We start from the raw sequence: 7,891 nt of genomic DNA, 5'->3' as shown, positions 1-7,891 counted from the left end.
AATAAGCGTCATTATGTTCTTCTAGAAACATCAAATGTTTTAAAACAGTGCTAAATTAACAAAAGGTTCTTAGAGAACCAAGAGCATTAACAATGATACTATAGGCTATAATCAAAGGATTCAGAGAGGTCAACTCATGTTTTGTCATTGGTCAAATTGACATAAGACACATGAAAGAAGATCTTATAGTATGGACTTCTGAGTCTGAATGATTTTGGAATCATAAGACATATGTGAATTTTGTTCAACAGGGCTATTTGACAAAGTCACCTTTTTGAAAGGGAGAAATGGCTAGTAAACTAATAGTCTTTGTACATACAGATGTACGTAAAACTATTAATACACTAACTAGAGATAACCTGAATCCACTTGACGGAATGTAAGTCATTCGATTGGATCGAGATGATAAATATTTGAGTCAAGAATTTGATGACCATCAAAGAAGTTGAGAAATAGTTTCTCACCTTGCTCCACAAACACATCATATAGGTGATGAGTCTAGTGGGAGTAATCGAACATGTTAGACATGAGTCGATTGATGGTGGATATAAGCGAATCTTCCGAACACTTTTTGGGATATATTCTCAAACACGGTTGTTCATCCTAACTAACCAAATTCCGTCAAAAGCTGAAAAGACACCATAAGAGTATGAGTTTGGAATGGTTCCAAAGTAGTCTTTTCTTAAGGTCTAAGGATATGAAATTAACGTAAATGGTTTTTGAGAACCAATATTACATATCAAACATAATATTTCTTTATGGGATAAAGAAATATTAGGGGATTCTTCCACAAGTAATCAGAGAACAAGGTGGTTATTGCTCGTGGTGGTGTCTTCCTAGAAATAAGAGTTATTTCAAGAAGACAAGTGGGAGAAATATAAGATATCGAAGATATTCGATCTGAGCAACAAACTGACAGTCATGTACAAATGTCAGTAATTGCGGTTCCTATCTATTCGGAGCCAATAGACATGGAAAGAGAGGTAGAGATGGAAGATCTCGAAGATCCTCCCGCATAAAGCGAAATAGATTCGCAGGACAACTCTCAAAGAGTTGAGAGCATCTCAAAGTTGTTCAAACCCCTTATAGACCTTGAAAGCTCATAAATCTGTCTCAGAGGATGGAGATCCTGCTGAAGAAGAAAAGAGCTAGCTGTGACAGAATCACTCCGAAACATGGCTTAGAGCCATATGATCAGAATGGAATCCATGTCTGAAATCAAGTTTGGAACTTGGTCTATTTTGCTTAAAGGAATGGTTCCTGTTAAGTCCAAATAGGTTTTCAAAGTGAAAAAAAGACAAGGATGAAAATATTGGTGTTTCCCAGAGCATGACTAAGAAAGAAGGTCGCAAAATTCGTGGTACGGACCATGAAAGACCATCCCTCGTGTCATAATGCTCAAAGACCATAATGATCTATTACTAGCCTAAGAATGTGTACATGACACGTTCAGGAGGAAGTTAACTCTTTTAAAAGCTGGTATAAGACGCAAGCTTCAAAATCCATCGAGGGATTAAAGGGGTAAGTAGGAGTTGGAATCTTCGATTCAGCAAAGTAATCAAGAGTTGGTTTCTTTGGGAATGAAGAGAAATCTTGAATTTAAGAAGTTCAAGAAGGTTAGTGGAAGTGATTCAGTTTTCTTTGGTCCGGTATGTAGATGACAGACTAAGATTGAGAACAACATTCTGATGTTGAAAACAGTTTAGAATTGACTCAATAAAAGGACCACATAAAGGCGAATCTCTTTTGGGCACCAAAGATCTACAGAGATAGATCGAGAAGGTGATAAGACTTGTTCAAGAAAAGGTCTTGAAAAGTCCAATGTGAAACACTCAAAAGGAGTTTTTCTACCCAAGTCTCATGGCACACTGCTTAGCAAGATTCAGAATCTAAAGGATTCTGATGAGCAAGCATGCATGAGAAAGATGGTTATGCTAAAAGCATGAAGATCGGTCATGATTAGCATTCGCCTCGACGTCGCAAAATACTTGGAGTATCTATGATCGTCACCAATCAAATCCAGATAAGCTGATCTGGACCGCACAATGTACTTGAGAAGGACTTGTGAGATCTCGGTATGAAAATAAAAGGTTGAAAAGTTATATGTTGCAAACTCCCAGAATAAGATGACAATCTTGACATGGAAGAACAGTAAGCTGGAAAGGTTACAGGCAGAGACTGTTGCAAACTTTACAAATAAAAGAAAGTAGTTAAAACTTGGGAAGTTTTAATTTAATATGGTGATACTAAAGATTATCATCAGATGATAACAAGCAAAATCCATATAGATTTAATCTATTAACTAAACTGTCACCTTAGAATAAGTATGGAAACAATACTAGGGTCATAGGCATTAAGCTTTAAGCTTAGACAAGTAAGATTGAGGGTGTAAGAGTTACACGGGAAGGTTCAATATTACAAACTCTTATTATCAGAAATAAGTTAATTATTTCGTCGTTAAATCATGGTTTAGTGTTTAATCGACAATCCAAAAATAGTGAAGCATTCCAAGTAGGTTTATCAGATGCGTGATCTGGTAAATGAAACCCTACTAAGTGAACTTGGAATAGATTCATTATTAAGTCCCTAGTTCAGGTCATTGCATGGACAACAATGACTCATGAAGACTAGCATGGGAGATTGACTGACAGCGCAGTTTCATGGGCTAACATAGACCGGATCCTACAACGGGTACACATAAGAGTGGTAAGTTGATCGGAGAGACTTGACTAGACGGGAACATGCTAAAGATGGATTGGATCCAACTGAATCAGCCGAAAAGGTTCGAATGGAGATTCGGAACAAGATAGAAAGAACCAGGCCTAAAAGAGGTGCCCGGAGCAAGACTTTTTGGGTCGGTCATATGATGGCCAACCAAGGTAAGTGGTTCGGCCATGTAAAGCCCATAGTTGGCTGCCCTGGCCGGCCACACGAAAGGGGATAGCCAAAATACCTTAAAAGGGTATTTTGGTAATTATCTTTTTTGTGACCCGAAAATAGAAAGACCTAATCTGAATATGATTCTAATTAGGGTTTCTCTATATATAGGGTCATTAGAGAACAGAAAAGGTGTGGATTTTTCTTGTAATTTTTCTAAGGAAGGAAAAATATACAGCTCTCTCTTTCTCAATATACAGCTAGTGGAGAGAGATGATTGTAGAGAAAAAGCTCCCGTTCTATCAATCTAGTCAAGAAGAAGAGTTCTTCTCAACCTTCTATTAAGTCCTAGCAGTTTGAAAGGAAGCGAGATCAAGTCAACACACTCGGTGTCTCAAGTAGAGGAGTTACAATTGAAGCTCTCGATCTTCACACGTGATTGGAAAGTTTCGAGGGAAAAACGCGTTCAAGGTATTCATCACTCTTCTAGTTCATTGATTAGTTCATGCTTTATCGATCCTGGTAATCTAGTGTTAACATATAGATGTTTGAGATTCCGCTTAGAACACTAGATAGTTGTATTAGATACACACAAAATCTAACAGTCAGTTCAGATAAGAGACTCGTAGATGGCGACTAAAAATTCAATTTTTTAGGTCACTTCAATCTCTGGTTTGTAAGCCTATTGTCTTTACATTTCTAGAGATTATCTTTTCGTCTCTTTCACATGTTCCTTTACATGATCACCTTTTATGATGATACTCGGGTTTGTTCTAGTTCGTACTTTCTTCAGTTACCATCTAATAAGCTGGTGTACAAATAAAGTTTCTATTTCTAAACATTCCCGTCTTCTCTTCTGTTATCCATATAAGAAAAACGGATGCCAACGTATGGGTCGCCTTTTTTTTTCTCTTTATGTTTCCCGCTCTATCTCAATTTGTCACTGTTTTTTTCTCTCTCACTGATTGTATCTCACTCGCCTATCTCTATCTCATTCGCCTATCTCTATCTCACCATTTCCCCTCTCTCATACAATTCCGGAGCCCCCTTCGTCTGAGGCTAAGGGGACCTCGAGAAGGAGAAACCCTTTTCGCGAGTTTCGTGGTGACCAACAACAAAAAAATTTCATGGTCGACCATCCACAAAGTGTTTCGTGGTCGTTGGACCAAAAATTTTTCTTTAGCGGCCCGACCTTGAAAGTTTCCTGGTCAATCAACCACGAAACCGTCGAGGAAGGTTTCGCCAGAAGCCCTCCTCGAGGACTGGTTCCGACAAGGGGAATACTTCTGTTCGCCTAAATTGTAGGCTGGAAAGAGGGGGAATTGATAGACAGATAGAGATCGAAAGAGAAACATTGGGAGATTGAGAGAAAAACAAGAGATTGGCAGAGAGTAGGAGAACGACAGAAAGAGATATAATCAAAAGAGGAACATTAGGAGATTGAAGGAAAACAGTGAGAGATTGGGAGAGAGTAGAAGAACGAGAGAGAGACAGTGAAGAGTCGAGAGAGAAAAATCGAAGGATTCAAACCGGTCAACTCTGGTTTTGTCATTGCGTCTAATTGACATAAGACACATGAGGAAGATCCAATGGTATGGACTTCAAAGTCTAATGATTTTGAATCATACGACACATGTGAATTTTGTGCAAAAGGACTATTTGACAAAGTCACCTTTTCAAAATGAAGCTATGACTAGTGAATTAATAAGTCTTCGTACATACGGATGTATGAAAAACTATTAATACACTAACTAGAGTTAACCAGAATCCACTTGACAAAAATATAAGTCATTCGATTGGATCGAGATAATGAAAGCCTGTAGGATTCAAAAGAGAAGAAGAAAAAGCGCACAAAAATGGATGGTCCAATTTACATTCCAGGTAATCTTTTTTAGTTTCATATTAAATTTGTACCTAATTAGAAATGCAAAGCGTTCTGGTGGTGTTACACGTCAGCAATTAAGGCATAATGCTCAAAACCTAAAATTGATTGATAATACTATATGTCACCAAATATTAATTGTGACTTCTGAAACACCATGGTGATTTTTTAGTCTCTCCCTTCCGTCGTAGTTTATTTGGTACCGGCGAACTTGGATCTCTTCATAAATCTTTCTTCTTCAAATAATGTCGTAGTTTATTTGTACATGTCATGTCTTGGCTACTTCAGTTTTAGCACTGCAAAATATATGCTTCGTGGCTTTCACGATTCTCTACTTTTTCAGTCCTCTAAATTCTTTTCCGTATATAGTGCATAAAATTTGCTTAGTTATGGAGCGAAAATATAACCAGTTTCAGGGAAAAAAGCCTCGTTAGTACTAGTCCTTTTAAATTGCAAGGGCTTGTTGTTAAAAATTTTGACTTGTTTGTGTAGACTTCTTTTTGTTCATTTTTTATAGCTGTAAGATAAGGTAGATCAGATAACTTACCTTGTCAGATTTGCAGTTGCTCGTAAGTAATAAAGGGAAGATTGTTATGCGCATGTGCATTTTTCTTCATGTTCGTGATGAATAAATAACTGGCATGTGTATAAAACTACAATTACATGTTATCCAGAATATAAGTGTCGAAGTGCTTGATACCTCTATACTGAGGTGATGGCTTCAAAGGATGGATATTGTGGAAAATAATCAAATGGGAATTCTCTGTTGCCGATTTTGTGCGTATTCATCATGTCTCTCTATTTTTTTTCATTTGATCTTGTATATTGAACTCAGTTTATATTACTATCGTTAATCTACGCTATCTAGAACGACATTTTTTAATAAAAATGTCTATACCTGGTGATTTAATTGATAAATTTTCCTTCTGTAATTACTTTAAGTTTTAACAATGCAATAAATACTTTCATCGTGATAAAAAATTGTATATGACAGGATAATGTAGATTTTATCGACACTTTTAAGAAAACTATTTCAGGTTCGTGGACAAAGGGAGCAAGGGGTTGGATATGAAATAAAGTCATTGTTAAGCCTAATGAAGAAGACTTAGATAAAACCTCTCTCTTTGTGAAGATTTTTCAACAATTCCCTTCCCTTTGTTTGGTGTCGTAATCAACAATGCCTCACCAAAAATTCTCTGTCTAAAAACTTGGGTGTCGATGATGAAGAAGAAGTAGTAGAAGAAGAAGACCAAACTTAGAGTTTATGTAAAAAAGAAGGAGGAGTTAAAATAAAGGGATATTTAGTGTTTGAGTCAAAGAAAAGTACCGACATTAGCAATTGGGTCAAAAGTTTTCCCGTTATAGATTCTAGGTCACAGACTAACCACTGACCCAGTTGACTAAAGACAGTCGTTAACAACCGTTAGTTTGCGACCCAAATACTAATGTTGGTACTTTACGTTGACCCTAACACTAAATTTTTCAAAGTAAATTGTAATGTCAAAATAAAAACGTGTTGATCAATCTATCAAAAGTATAATGTAATTCAAAAAAATAAAGGTTCATTGCACTTAATATGCCGATCTTATCGGGAACATATTTTATTCTGCATTTAATGTATGTCATCAATTCGTTGCGTCTTTCTGGTGCAAAAATCGTTGTACCTTTGTCTCGAAATATGAGATTCTTTTCCATACCAACTTTCTAGATCATTTTCTCTTTGTTCTCCTGACACTTATCTTTCGTATCGTGGAACTCCCTATACTTTCCAAAATATTTTTACAAATATCAAATGGACTTAATTTTCTTCCCGAGTGTTTAATACAGTTGTCCTCTAGGAATCTCATCGGTCTTATGACTATTTGCTTGATACACTGAAGGGGTTTATGCTAATCAGTAGATCCGAGTGACCGTTGTTAACACCCATGAAACCCACCTATGTTTCACTAATTTCTCTTAAGAACGTCCATGTTAACTTCCATTGATTAAAAGGTAAAGTTAACGTTAGGGTCAATGAAAAAGTACCGTCATTAGCATTTGGGTCACAAACTAACGGTGGTTAACGACCATCTCTAGTCAACTGGGTCAACGGTTAGTCTATGACCCAAACCCTATAACGGATAAACTCTTGACCCAAATACTAGTGTCGCTACTTTTTTTTACCCTAACGCTAAATATCCCTAAAATAAAACATCTAAATCTAAGAGGACTTGAGTGAAAACAGTAGAGAGTTGTCCCCTTAAAAATTGTTGTCCATATAAATTTTTTATTTTTTCTAGTTATCCACATAAAATAGTTGTCCATATAAGAAAAACAGTTGCCCACGTATGGGCCACCTTCTTTTTTTTCCTCTCTTTATGTTTCCCGCTTCATCTTAATTTGTCACTGTGTTTTTTTTCTCTCACTGATTTTATCTCACTCGCTTATCTCTATCTCATTCGCCTACCTCTATCTCACCATTTCCCCTCTCTCATACGATTCCGGAACCCCCTTCATTTGAGGCGAAGGGGACCTCGAGGAGGAGAAACAATCCTCGAGTGATTTGTGGTGACCAGCAACAAAAAAAATTCATGGCCGACCATCCACAAAGTGTTTCGTGGTCGTTAGACCACGAATTTTTTTTTAGCGGCCCGACCTCAAAAGTTTCCTAGTCAATCAACCACGAAACCGTCGAGGAAGGTTTTGCCAGAAGCCTTCCTAGAGGACTGGTTCCGGCGAGGGGAACACTTCTGTTTACCGAAATTGTGAGCTGAAAAGAGGGGGAGAAAGAGATAGACAGATAGAGATCGAAAGAGAAACATTGGGGATTGACAGAGAGTAGAAGAACGAGAAAGAGAGATATAATCGAAAGAGGAACATTAGGAGATTAAAGGAAAACAGTGAGAGATTGGGAGAGAGTAGAAGAACGAGAAAGAGACAATGAGGAGTCGAGAGAGAAAGAGAGAATGAAAGAGAGAGAGAGAGAGAGAGAGAGAGAGATGAAAATTAAGGACACAGTTTGACAAGTAAATTTTCCGACTAAAAGAAAATATATCCCATAAATGAATGCAAAAAAGAAGTAGAAAAAAAGGTCCGTGTTTCAGGGGAATAAAAAATATTCTGGGAAAAAAGGTGGAAAGCTAAAAAGACAAG

This window comes from Eschscholzia californica, unplaced genomic scaffold, assembly GCF_041429995.1.
Source record: "Eschscholzia californica isolate CP2 unplaced genomic scaffold, dmEscCali1.0.p SCAF_2, whole genome shotgun sequence".
NCBI lineage: Eukaryota > Viridiplantae > Streptophyta > Magnoliopsida > Ranunculales > Papaveraceae > Eschscholzia > Eschscholzia californica.
Note: the sequence above shows the minus strand (reverse complement) of the source record.